The sequence below is a fragment of the Lactuca serriola genome, chromosome 9 (genome assembly GCF_051521515.1).
Source record: "Lactuca serriola cultivar US96UC23 chromosome 9, Lser_US96UC23_V15, whole genome shotgun sequence".
NCBI lineage: Eukaryota > Viridiplantae > Streptophyta > Magnoliopsida > Asterales > Asteraceae > Lactuca > Lactuca serriola.
In genome coordinates, this window is record NC_136416.1 from 213554426 (window position 1) to 213569921 (window position 15496).

Consider the following 15496-nt stretch of genomic DNA (forward strand, 5'->3'; position numbering starts at 1 on the left):
GCCTCGGTACGCGGGGCGTACGCTCGTACGCAGCGCGTACTCGTACGTCATGCATGACCGAGTCCTCGACTGCCTCGGCTTCGGATGGGACGGATCGGATGGGACGGGTCGGTAGTTTCGCATAGGGGCGACGTGGACGGACCGAGACCAAGGCCCTCGGGTACGCGGGGCGTACGGGGTTACGCAGCGCGTAACTCGGATGAGGACGCTGACTTCTTCTTCGGATATTACCGGATTTTTGATTTAAATATATATATAAATTATTTAATAAACTTCAAAAAATCATATCTCCTTCATACGAACTCCGTTTTCGATGGTCTTTATATCCACGCGAAGGTGAGACTACGCTCTACAACTTTCGTTTAGACTCCGTTGGCAAATTCCGAAATTATTTTTATTATTTAATTATAAAATGACGTGATTAAGGAATTTCTTTAAAAATTCATAACTTCTTTATCTGACGTCGGTTTTTGCCAGACTTTTCACCGCTGAAATACCATTGTCGAGACCTTCGATTCTCGTTTAGGTCATTCCGGCCAAAAGTCGCTCAATCTCCGATTCGAGTTTTTAGCTGTCTGCTGCTAAGCCGAACTTGGAAAAATCTTAACTTCAATATACGAAGCCGGATTTGGGCATTCTTTTTACGTACGATCCCGGTTTAATGACATTTAAACATAGAGGGAATTTAAATAGAACTTTTTGGACATTTTATTATCAAAGTTAATTTTATTAACTCAAAAGTGATTACAATACTTGACTTTTTAGGTCATTACAAAGAGTTGAAATATCGGGTTGTCACAAAAAGGGTGTAGCATAGCCGTGGAAGTCGTTAATAATTAGAATGATTATTTGTTGTGATTAGGCAGGGCTAGGTCGTCGTTTCGATATTCGGAGATATCGAGCACGTGAGATTCTAGACATCATACGAGGTGAGTCTTCTCACTATACTATACCTGGAAAGGTACCTATGTGCGACCGGAAGGTCTTGTATGCTATGAGATGCATGTTTTGTATGCTATGTGTTGCATGTTCTGTATGTGTTATGAATGTGATATGTATGCTATGTATGATATGGGCCGGAAGACATTATGACGTGGACCGGAAGGTCAGGGAGTCATGGACTGGAAGGTCGATACGAGTAGTACCGGAAGGTCTACTGGGACTGGGATGGAAGTCCCCTGAGACCCATGGACCGGAAGGCCGTGTAGAGTATGTCCTGGAAAGGCATATGTGTGTAAGGGTATTTTGGGGAACTCACTAAGCATTTATGCTTACAGTTGTTGTGTTATGTGTTTGAGGTACTAGCGAGGACCGTGGGAAGGCGTCGGCGTGACTCGTACACACTAGAGAGAGGATTTGATTTTTGTGATCTTGGGATACGATATGTTTTGATAACTACTGTTGGATATTTTTGAAAATATTTTATGTGAAAATGGTTGTGACAAAATGAAATTTTGTTTTAAATATTACGTTGTTACAAGAATCAACAGAATCATTTTCCATACACGCGACCTAACCATTGAATGCAAAGAGACAAAGAAACAGTCCCCCTTAAAAATCAAAGTCAAAATCATCATAGCGTCAAGAATGCAGCAATTAGAGTCCAAAAAGAAGAAAATAAAGAAATCATTTTAACTTATCTTGTATTAGATTTGGGTGCTTCCATTTGTCAATCGTCCCCTTCAAGCGTGAAGAAGATGAACATGATGATGGGGAAATGTGGTGTAAAGAACACAAAGGCACTTAAAGGAAAAGAGCTTCTAATGCCCAGAGACAACGTTAGATACCAAAAAACCCTAGAAATGTCGGTTGAGACTTGAGAGAAAAAGAACGAAGAGAGAGAAATCAGAGGGAGAAAGACCGAGAATATGTATGCATAAATAATCGATAACATATATTAGTGAAAATTAAATGCGATTTTCCTCCTGATTTTTGAAGATTATGATGGAGATTTATTGAAGGTAATTTATGATTTGAAATTAATTGTGCAAAAAAAAAACGAAACGAGGAGAAAAAGTAGAAACCAATGAAATCTTTTGTAGAAATGTTGAGCAGGAAAACAAAAGGATTGAAGAATAATAAGCCGACATGTGGAAAAATGTAGGTTTAGAAGATGACATGTGGCATGTCAAGGAGTATTTTATTAAGATTTGATGAATCCTTTTTTGACACGTGGCACTCCCACAAATCATTTTCTATCATAGTGAATTCCCTCATATATCCTTTCTTCGTTTAAATATCGGCTTATATTTTGCATCGTTCAATTCAAAACTTTTAAAATCAAGGCAGTAATTAGGTAAAACCACACTTTCTAAATTGAAGTCGGAAGATCAGCAACCAAATTAGGGATTTTGCCTATATAATTTTTCCACTCTTGATACATTCTTCGATGTTCAAAATTTGAATTGTTCTACAAACAATATTTCTCTCGATGCTATCTAAAAGGTGAAACCCTAGACTTCGGTCACCTCTTCATTGATTTGTTCTCATATCTTCAATGTTTTCACAATCCCACAATAAGTTTCTTGATTAAGTTAATTTTATCGATTCGTTGTCCAAACTTTTGTGTTTATTTATTTGCGACTCTTCAACTCATAGGTTATCACAATGTCATAGATTATTTCATCTTCTCAGCACCTGTTTTGTTTAGATATATCTTCGATGAATTGCTTCAATTTCCGCACACCAAGTATTCGATGACTTGCATATGCTTTCATAAATTGATTTCTTAATAATTTTATTTCATATTTGTTGAGGAGGTTTGCACTCTTGATCTATATCATATATGGCATGGCGATTAAAGCTCACTTTCCACATTCACATATTTATTTTTGCAGAACTTAAAAAAAAACTAATTGAAACTCTTATGCTTGGAAAGATTTGACTGCTAACATAAAGTATGTTGTCATTTTGTTTAGAAAGATTTTGTTTGGTTTTGTTTCAAAAAAATCTAGATTTTCTTGCCATTATTTGCGTTGAAGTTTTTTTAGTTTTGATTTGCTTTTAAGAAATTTAAAACGACTATATATGGGTTGGCAACGTCTTTCGAACACAAACCCTAAAATAAACAGATGTATGTTTGTATTGGAGATTTTTTGGGTTTTAAAAACAATTTTAATTCATTATTTGGATAAAATATGAAGACATTTCATTTTTAAACAAATAAATTTCATTTTTTTATCTGATGATTAAAGGAATTGATTCTAAAAGTCTAAGGCAATGTTATGAGCAAGTTGAGGAGGCAATGATGGGGTAAGTATTCTCTATCTTATTAAAACTCTATTTGAAAACATTATAGTTAATTTTGTTGTGACTTGAAAAGTTTGATTGGAAATCAAAAAAGACGAAAAAATGGAAAATATAAAGGCTGGCCATTTTTCATACAACAAATACTACAGAGTTTCATAACGTGTTTGTTATAATATGCAACGTCAGAGAAAAATCATATAATGTTGTATCATGTAGTATTTTTTGTTTGAAATGGTTATTTCACGATAAAATAACCATAATACGTATACAAAAAAAAATTATACTAGTTTATTCGTAACAATATGGTAAATTGTTAAATAATAATATTTTTTATAAACTAGATTTATTGTATTTTCGCATAAAAAGAAAATTGTTTTGTATAAGCAAAATATTTAGGCACATGTAAATGGTAAATATAAAGGCCGGCCATTTTTCATACAACAAATACTACAGAGTTTCATAACGTGTTTGTTATAATATGCAACGTCAGAGAAAAATCATATAATGTTGTATCATGTAGTATTTGTTGTGTGAAATGGTTATTTCACGATAAAATAACCATAATACGTATACAAAAAAAAATTATACTAGTTTATTCGTAACAATATGGTAAATTGTTAAATAATAATATTTTTTTATAAACTAGATTTATTGTATTTTCGCATAAAAAGGAAATTCCTTTTTATTCGTAACAATATGGTAAATTGTTAAATAATAATATTTTTTTATAAACTAGATTTATTGTATTTTCGCATAAAAAGGAAATTGTTTTGTATAAGCAAAATATTTAGGCACATGTATCCCCCCCCCCCCCCCCCCCCCCCCCCCCGGGAAATAATTAAAATATTAAAAAGGGGCCGTAAGCACTCACCTTGAAGCGTGAGTTACATTTGTTCGAATTCATTTTCTTTTGAGAAACTTGTCATGTGAAACCACAAATCCATCATTCTTGAACTTTGAAATACTCTCGGACCGTTTTGTAACAAATCAAACTATTAGACACTGTTTGGTATTTTACTTTAACCAAAATAGGACTATTTTGGTTAAAATAATTCAAGGGAGGGACTGAAATGGTTTAAATGGGTTTAATGTTTGTGTCTTGGACTGGTATTGTTAAAAAATTTCCATGGGAGGGGCTGTTTTGTATAAAATACACCAGAGTTTGGGAAAATGCACTCATTTTGTAGAAATGGTTCAAGTGAGGGTATATTTTGTTAATGTTAAATGCAAGCTTGATTTTTGTTTCTTTGACTTTGACCGGGTACATCAAAACCCATTTTCTTTTTGAAGCTCCAGGACCGATATAGGCAAGTAGATCCATTTAAAAAAAGATTAGGGCTTTTACCCCGTCACTCGTTTGATCGGGCAGAGGGAAGAGACATACGACGAGGTGATGAACGAAACACGATGATAACCGAACGAAGACGTGAGAAGGAAAGCGTGAAGCGGCTGCGTGGTTCGATGGGTTCCGATCGTTTGCAGTTCTGAGGTTACGTCTCCGGGGTCGACGAGACCGAAGGGGAGGAAGGGGGGACCTGCGAGGCGGCTGTGATTTCGGGGGGATGCAGCGAGGAGGGGTAGAGGGATCGATCTCCGACGATCCCTTCCTGACTCGCGTTTCTCGTTGCCGGCAGAAGTCGAGCAAGAACGAGGGAGATCGAAATTAGCACAGCAAAAAGGTAGGCAAGGGCGTTTGAATTTCTGTTGACAGGAATTAGCAATTCAAGCACCTCCGGTGATTGGCAGATTGGTCGTTGGGTGGGAGGAGCATCTTCGGTTTCCGACTGGACCGAAGGAGGAAAGGAACGAAAGCAGAAAAACTGCTCTTCTTCAACTCGAGCAGTGTAGTCGTAGGGGTGGAGTTTTATTTGTTTTGAGCTGAATAAGAAGGAGGAAGGAAGAAGAACCGAAATCAGGTGGGTGTTTGGGTAGAGGCTGTGAAATCAATGGGCAAGAAGAAGAAACAAAGGGTTGTTGTTCGCTAGATAATCACAGGTCGTCATCTTCTTCTTCTTTTGCTTTGATTTTAACAGAAGTTGATGGAGAGGGAAAAAGAAAGAACAACGAAAATTCTTTTTCTCTGTTTGTTTTGACAGAAATCAAAGGGAGGAAGTGGTATTTGTTTTTGATGTTTGATAGGGAAACTGAAGAAGAATCAGTGTTTTTCTTTTTGTTTATCATGTTTGATCCTGGTTGGATTTGCGTGTTGATTATTTATTTATTTATTTTTAAAGATCATGGGTTGAGTACTTGAGTTTGAGTGTTGTTTGGGTTGAAAAATGAGTACACGAATTGTGTTCATTTTTGATGTGCAGATTATTATTATTATTATTATTATTATTATTATTATTATATCAGTTGATTGTAATAAGAAATAAAAGATTGCTTGACACTTTCTTAATTTTTTTTAATTATGTATGTACTTTTTAATCAAATGTGTAAGCAAATTGTATAGCTGTAATTTATTTTATTCATTTGACTAATACCCTTTTTTTTCATTATTATTATTATTATTATATATATATATATATATATATATATATATATATATATATATATATATATATATATATATATATATATAAAAGAGCGTTCAATTGAGAAAATTTCTTATCGTCAGAACATTTGACAACAAATTTGGACCACACAATTTTTTTTAACTAAAGTTATAAAATAATATTTTTATAAAATAAAAAAGAGTTACAAACAATTAAAAAACTCATTAATTAACATCACTCACCACCCAACCAACACCTCTTACCACCACCACCTGCCACCACCACCAACGACCACCCACCACCCATCACTACCCACCACCACCACCTCCACCACCACCAACCACCACCCGCCACCACCATCACCACCCAACCACCACCACCTGCCACCACGCATCACCACCACTACCCACAACCACTACCTACCACCCGCCACCACCACCACCAACCACAACCCACCACCCGCTAACACCACCCATAACTAACGACCACCAGCAACCACCACCCATCACTACCCACCACCCACCAACCACCACCACCCACCACCATCACCACCCAACCACCACCATCCGCCACCACCACCCACCTCCACCACCAATCACCACCGCCTGCCACTACGACCAACAACCACAACCTACCACCCATCACCACCACCTACCACTACCACACATCACTACCCGCCACCACCAACCACTACCCACCACCCAGGTCCGTCCCAGAGGGTGGGCGATAGGGGCGACCGTCCAGGACCCATCTTTTAAAAGGGCCCAAATTTTTTTTATAGAAATTATTATATTTAGAAGATAATACAATATTTTTCTTTCAATTATCGAGTTATTCTAAAAAACTTGATGACATTTGTGTACTTTAAGGGCCCATTTTTTTCTCTCGCCCTAGGCCCAAAATATGTTTGGAACGGCCCTGCCACCACCACCACCTGCCACCACCACCAACAACCACTACCTACCACCCATCACCACCACCCAATACTACCACCCATTACTACCCACCACCACCAACCACTACCCGCCACCATACACCACCTACCCACCACAACTACCACCACCACCCACCACCACCACCACCAACCATCACCCGCCACCACCAACCCTCACCCGCCACCACCACCCATCACTACCCACCACCAACCAACCACCAACACCACCCATCAACCGCCACCACCTGCCACCATCATCACCACCAAGCTAGTATCACCCGCCACCACCACCCACACCCACTCACCATCCACCAAAACCACCTCCTATTATTAACACCACCACTTGCAACCACCTACCCACCACCACCACCCATTACCATACATCACCACCACCCCGCCTCCACTACCCGCAGCCACCACCCCCACCCCCACCTACAAAGATTTTTTTATTGTGTTTTGATTCATTAGTTTTTCTCGTGTATATAATCACATGTGATTATATGTATCGAGTCACATGTGATTATATGTATCGAATCATATATGATTTATATGTTGTTAAATACGTATAATCACATGTGATTAAATAGATATGAAAAACTAGTGAATTGAGAATGCAAAAAATTAATATTGTCTATGTAAATCATATGTGATTAGATACAAATAATTACACGTGATTATATGTATTTAATAAAATACTATTTACGTAGGTCGTATTTATTTTCTTGTTTTCGATTTAATAATTGGTATCGTGTATTAAATCACATGTGATTATATGTATTTAATCACATATGGTTTACATGGACAATATTTGTTTTCACATGTTGATTCAATAATTGTTCTTGTGTATTTAATCAAATGGATTATATTTATTTAATCACATATGATTCGTATGGAAAATATTTATTCTTGTGTCGATTCAATAATTGTTCTAATATATTTAATCACATGTGATTATATGTATTTAATCACATATGATTTATGTGGACAAGATTCATTATTTCTTTCAATACTTGTACTCATGTACTTAAGCATATGTGATTATATGTATCAAACCGCATATGATTTATATTGATAAGATTCATGATTCAATATTTTTTCTTATGTATTTAATCATATGTGATTGTATGTATTAATCACATATGATTAATGTGGAAAAAGAAAAACCATTTAATCAAAAAGGTGAAAATGAATCTTGTGTACAGAAATCATATGTGACTAAATATACAAGAACAACTATTGAACAAGAATGTGAAAATGAATATTGTCCATATAAATCAGATCTAATTAGATACATATAATCTCATGTAATTAAGCACACAAGAACAAAAACTGAATCGAGAACGCGAAAATAAATATTTTCCACATAAATTCTATTGATTAGATACATATAATCACATGTGATTATATGCATTTAATCACATATGATATATGTGGACAATATTTATCTTTGTGTTTTCGATTTCAATAGTTGTTATTGTGTATATAATCATATGTGATTATATGTATCTAATCACATATGATTTATATAGACATCATTGTTTTTTGTCCGTATAAATCATATGTGACTAGATACATATGATTATATGTATTTAATCACATATGATTGCAGTGGACAAAGAACAATTATTGAATTGAGAATCTGACAATGAATCTCAACCACATAAATCATATATGATTGGATACATATAATCACATGTGATTATATGTATTTAATCAGATATGATTTATGTAGACAATATTTATTTTTGCGGTTTCGACTGAATAATTTCTTTTGTGTAATTAATCAGATATGATTATATGTATATAATCACATATGATTTGAGGTGGACAAGATTTATTTTTCCTTTCTCGATTCAATAGTTGTGCTCATGTACTTAATCACATACAGTTATACATATAATCAATTGTGATAAAATACATGAGATCAACTATTGAATCGACAAAGCAAAAATGAATTATATCCACATAAATCATATGTGATTAGATTCATATAATCACATGTGATTATATGTATTTAATCACATATGATTAATTTGGATAAAGATTTGTTTTCGCGTTCTTGGTTCGATATTTGTTATTGTGTATAGAATTACACGTGATTGTATGTATCTAATCACATGTGATTGTATGATTTATGTTAACAAGATTCATTATCACATTCTTGATTGAATATTGTTTTTTGTCATCTTTAATCATATGTGATTAAATACATCTAATCACATGTGATTATATGTATCTAATCACATATGATTTATATGGAAAAAAGAGAATCTTGTGTATATAAATCATATGATATTTGATACATATTATCATATATGATTATATACTAGAGAACAACCATTGAATCAAAAACACGAAAAAACTTTGTTCTCATTGGTCATATGTTATTAAATATATATAATAAGGTATGATTAAATACATTAGAAAATTTTTTGAATAGTAAACATGAAAACTAATAAGGTAAGATATAAAATTCCAAACACATTTGTTTTCAAAATCCAAAACTTCAGACAAATAATTTATAAAATGAAATTATCCCAAATGAAATGCCAGAGAGTGCATGCTGTGCCATCATGTCGGGCTCTTGCCCTTAGATCCTGAAGTACCTGAAACAACCAAAAAATTGTAAGCTAATGCTTAGTGAGTTCCCCAGAGCATACCCCACATAATCCACATAAACCATGTCAATCACGTAAGCCATGCATATGACAAATAGGGATGCAGTGGGCTCACCCTAAGGTCTTACTCCAGAATGTCGTGGGCTCTCCCCAGGGTCTCACACCTATGTGCCATGGGCTCCCCCATGGTCTTTACCTGGAAAGCCATGGGCTCGTACACATGGTCTGATAACCAAGTGTCATGCACTCCCCTATGGTCTTTACCCGGAATGCCATGGGCTCCCTCACATGGTATGATATCCAAGTGTCATGGGCTTCCCGATGGTCTTTCATGCAAATATCATAGAGACAACTACCATACTAAATAGCATATAATCAACTAGTATACCACATATCACTAAATCAACTAGTTTACCACATATTAGAAAATGGTCCGACCTTGGTGCCTTCGATCCATTGGTATGGTGAGGAGACTTACCTCTTAAGAAATACTGAACTGGTAAGATCAAATCCCAACTCACAGCTCCGAACTCATCCGCCTACAACCACCCCCGCGACTAACTTCAATGAAACCCAAATTAACATAGATACCCTTAAAGTCAAACTTCGTCAACCATGGTCAAAGTCAAAGTCAACAGTCATGTAATGACCAGAGGATTGGGGAAACCCGAGTCAATTCGCTAAGTTGGCAGGGCAACTCGTCGACTTTTCCTAGTCTTAACAAATTTAACCACTTTTCCAGCGAGTCCAAAGCCCCACACTATAGATTCGATCTCCTAGGGTGAAGATACCATGTAAAGTTGCTAACTTTACGTCCATGCATGGCATTAAGGGGCTAAAACACTCAATCCTGGCTTATTAAGGGATTTAGGGCATGAAGGAGGGCCAAGACTAGATAAAGACGGCAACTTTAAGTCAAAATAGGCCATGAGATGTCCAGATTTGAAGTCATAGCTTCATGACATGCTCAAATCAAAGAATGACCCCATGATAAGCTAAAAATGACCATATAATTTCATAGGAGAAGATCTAAGCAATAAAAGGCGAAGGTATCGACTTTATACCTTAAAATGGTTGCCACAACAGAGTAAACACCGGATCTACAACCTCACCCTTTAGCTATGCACCAACCACTTCAAGCTTCTTCACATAAACACCAAAAGGCACTCCTTAAGCTCTCACACACTCAAAATGGTATGAAAAGCACGAACTAGGGTTTCTCTGGACAAAGTGGGCAATAAGGGAGGCTAACAATGAGGCTTAAGGCCTTTAATTTGGGTGCAAACCATGCAAAATTAGTGTTTTCCTTTCCAAAGTCTACTCGTTGAGTTGGGGCTCCCCAGCTCGTCTAGTTGATTCCTTAAACCCGCGTCCAAGTAAATCTCTACACGACGAGTTCGATCTCCCTAACTCATTGAGTTCCTGGACCAAGCGTTAGAAGATGTTAACTCCATATAGATCTATGCATATATATCTAGCTACATTGTAACAGCCCGAAATTCTGGTTCAATTATTTAATCCTTCATCTTTTCCAAGTTGTCATTTTGGGTCCTTGTGTTGAGTGTTAAGCTTGTGAGTACGCTGGGCGTACAAGGAGTACGATGCACGTACTTGCGCGCTTATTCTGTACACGGTTCCATCCAGGTATGCTAGGCGTACCTAGGGTTACGCCGGGCGTAACCGGCCAAGACTCAAAACCCTAATGTGACTTGAGGCTTATAAAAGGAATGAGATGGCCTTGTCCCTCAGCCACCATCTTTCAGAGAGAAACCCTAAGAGAGCATTTCCTTCGTTTTAAGCTTGGGTGTGAGTGTTCTAAGCTTCAAAGTGTCTTTTTAAGGTGGTGAAAGAGAAGAAGAGACCATTGTGGAGGCTAGAAGTTGGTGGTCAAAGTGTGGATATGAGGACTACAAAGGTTGGAGTTTCTTCCTGAGGTAAAAAGTTCAGATCTTGGCTTGTAGTTCATATGGTGTGCTTCTTGGACCAATTTCTAGGGTTTTTAGTCCCAAGATGGAGACGTTTTGAGCAAGTAGTCTCCATTGGCCTAGATCTATCATATTCCAGAGCTATATGAGTTGTATGTTCATAAAAATGCAATCTTGGAGGTGAATGTTGAGCCATGCATGAGATCTAGACCCTTGGAGGTGAAAAGAAAGGTTTTAGAAGGTGTGGGGAGCCTTTATAGCCATGCAAAGGCTTAAAGGTTCCGACTTTATGGATTAAGAAGTAGTAAAATGGCCAGATCTGGAATATGGGGTTATGTCTTAATCGTTTAAGACATTAGAATGAGGAAATGAGAAACTGGGATGTACGCTGGGCGTAATCCCAGTACGCGCCGCGTAATGGGTCGCGTTCCCCGTTTCTGGAATGCAAGGGTATGCCCCACGTACAGGAGCTGGTACGCCCCGCGTACTGCTTGCTGTTGAATTTTGTTGACTTTTAGGGTTTTGGTCAACATGTGGACTTTCGAGTCCGAGAGGGGTAAAATGGTCTTTTACCCTTCTGTGGGAAAGTGAAAAAGGATGTAGCATTGCCTTGGAAGCCTCTAATAATTAGAGTGATTATTTGTTGTTTTTAGGCGAGGCTAGGTCGTTGTTTCGAGATTCCGAGATATCGAGCACGTGAGATTCTAGACATCATACGAGGTGAGTCTTCTCACTATACTGCACTGGAAAGGTACCTATGTGTGACCGGAAGGTCTTGTATGTTATGAGATGCATGTTTTGTATGATATGCGTTTTATGTGCTGTATGCGTTATGTATGTGATATGTATGCTATGTATGATAAGGACCGGAAGGCATTATGACGTGGGCCGGAAGGTCGATACGAGTAGGACTGGAAGGTCTACTGGGACTGGGACGGAAGTCCCCTGAGACACATGGACCGGAAGGTCGTGTTGAGCATGGCCTGGAAAGGCGTATTTGTGTAAGGGTATTTTGGGGGACTCACTAAGCAATTATGCTTACAAATGTTGTGTTATGTGTTTCAGGTACCGGGGAGGACTGTGGAAAGGTGCCGGCGTGATTCGTACACACTAGAGAGAGGATTTGGTTTTTGTGATCTTAGGAAACGATATGTTTTAATACCAAATGTTGGATACTTTATAAAACATTTATGTGAAAATGGTTGCGACAAAAATTAAATTTTTGCCTTGAAATTTACGTTGTTACAAGTTGGTATCAGAGCCTTGGTTTGAGAGATTCGGATGCACCCTCGGGCGTATCTGAACTCAAACCGAGGATTTGAGGAAAATTTTGATAATGAAGTAAATTTTTTTTAAAAGAGTAAAAGAGTTTTGAGACAAACAGAGCAGAGCCATGTGTACGATAAGCCAGCACCCGAACGGTGAGTTTCCAAAAGTACCCTTACATTATGTGTTATGAGAATGTTATGTTACAGTATGCATGCTAGAATAGGCTAGGTATACATATTAGACTAGAGTGGCCTGATTTGTGATGCCTTAGCCTAGGAGAATTCTGCTGCTAAGATGCTTTCAGAGTAGAGTACTCGTAATCCAGGATCCAAGGAGGAGGACTTGGAGTGCATACTGATGCGATGTGGTCAGTAGTATTGGGCCCGTACTACTGAAGACACCGGATTAGTGGGCATTCCAAGTAAGAATCTTTTGGACAACAGAGGACGAGTAGGGTTGCTTCATCGAGTATGAGTATGCTCGATTGAGTCTCTGATAATTTTTGTTGTATTTCAGAGACATCATGGTTGGGACACGCCACAGACCTGAGGCGAGCGGTGTGAGTGACGAGGAGCTTCGACAGATGATCCACGATGAGGTGGCTGCGGCGATCAGGGCCAAGATTCCGGAGATGTTTGGGTCTATCAAGACCACACTGTTAGAGACTTTTGATGAGCGCTACGCCGCAGTGACTGAGGCCGCAGCCGCTGTAGCTACAGCAGCTGTGGCTGCTGCCAGGCCTCAAGGAGGTGACTCGTTGTTGTTCAGGGAGTTCAGCAACACGAAGCCACCCAAGTTTGATGGGACGCAGGATCCGATCGCTGCGATGAGATGGATTGCTGACATTGAGGGATGCTTCTATACGTGTTCATGTCCAGAGCATCTGAGGGTACGGTTCGCTTTGAACCAGCTTCGCTTGGGAGCGAAGGATTGGTGGAAGTTCGTGACAGCGAACTTCACTCTTGCAGAGATTTCAGCGGTGACCTGGGAGAGGTTCACCACCATGTTCAGAGATGAGTATGTTCCCCCGGTGGAGAGGGAACAACTGGTTCAGGAGTCCTTGACCCTCAAGGAGGGTAATGATTCGGTTGCTGTGGTCACCCGAAAGTTTCATGAGAGGGCGATGTTCTGCCCTGAGCAGGTGTCTTCTGAGCAGGCACGGATGAGCCGGTATTTGGGTATTCTAAGGAGGGACATTCGGGAGTTCGTGTCGAACTCGAGGTACCAGACATTTGCTGAGCTCCAGGAAAATGCCCGGAAAAGGGAGATTGAGTTGGAGACTCAGGCTCGGGAGGAGGCTGAGTCTCAGAGGATGGATCAGCGGCCGGCCCAGTCTCAGCCGGCTGCCAAGCGGACCAAGTCCCCTGATTCGAGGGCTGGAGGCCAGAAGGGCCGTACTTGCGGGAAGTGCGGCAAGGGTCATGAGGGGGCCTGTCGATCGGGTGCTTGCTACAAATCTGGCAAGGAGGGGCATATCGCCAGGGATTGCCCGAAGGGATTCATGGTTTGCTTCCATTGCAACCATACTGGCCATCAGAAGGCCGAGTGCCCTCGGCTACACCAGGGATCAACGTAGGGATCTGCGCCTATTGCCAGGGTTACCGAGGTTTGACCGGTGAAGGCCGAGGCTCCGAAGGCTCGTGGGAGAGCTTTTCAGTTGACTGCGGAGGAGGTCCGAGCAACGCCCGATGTTATGGCTGGTATGTATTCTGTATTTTATCTTTTGTTTATGATACTGTGCTTATATGATGATATGTGTAGGTACTTTTCTTGTGAGTTCTGTACCTGCTCTGGTATTATTTGACTCGGGTGCGAGTCGGTCATTTGTTTCCTTGGCATTTAGTCAGCACATTAGTATCCGTTGAGAGGCGTTGAGTCGACCTCTTCAAGTTTCCATAGCCGATGAGCGAGCAGTGTATGCTTCGGAGGTGATTCGAGGGTGTATCCTTGAGATCTTCGGTGTGGAGTTCCCGATAGATCTGGTCCCGATTACGATGGGGGACGTGTGTGTTATAGTGGGCATGGATTGGTTGAGCCGATTTGGAGCTGTTATAGACTGCGAGCGTCAGTTGGTGACGATACGAGACCCTAGTGGGGGAGTGCTTACAGTATATGGCGAGGGGACCCGGTGTGGGTCCGCGTTTTGTTCGGATGCCAGGGCAAGACAGAGTTTGTAGCAAGGCTGCAGTGGATTCGTAGCCTATGTAATGGACACACGAGTGGCCGCGGGGAGGCCAAGTTCGATTGGTGAGGTTCCAATAGTGTGTGAGTTTCCGGATGTCTTTCCCGAGGAACTACTGGGCGTGCCTCCGGAGAGGCAAGTGGAGTTCCATATCGATTTGGTTCCGGGAGCAGCACCTATCGCCAAGGCGCCTTATCGTCTCGCGCCGCCAGAGATGCAGGAGTTATCCTCGCAGCTTCAGGAGCTGTTGGGAAAGGGGTTTATTCGACCGAGTAGCTCACCTTGGGGAGTGCCGATCCTTTTTGTCAAGAAGAAGGATGGTTCACACCGGATGTGTATTGATTACCGGGAGTTGAACAAGTTGACGGTTAAGAACTGATATCCGTTGCTGAGGATCGATGATCTGTTCGATCAGTTGCAGGGGGCATCTTGGTTCTCCAAGATAGACTTGAGGTCGGGTTATCATCAGATGAGGGTTCGGGATGAAGATATCCAAAAGACAACATTCAGAACTCATTATGGGCATTACGAGTTTGTGGTGATGCCTTTTGGGCTCACCAATGCACCAGCTGCGTTCATGGATCTCATGAACAGGGTGTGCAGGCCGATGCTGGATCGGTCGGTGATCGTATTCATTGATGATATTTTGGTATATTCGAGGTCCAGAGAACAACATGAGGAGCATTTGAGGGAGATCCTTAGGGTTCTGAGATCGGAGAGGTTGTATGCCAAATTCTCTAAGTATGAGTTCTGGTTACGAGAGGTTCAGTTCTTGGGACATCTCGTCAACCAGAATGAGATATTGGTCGATCCGGCCAAGA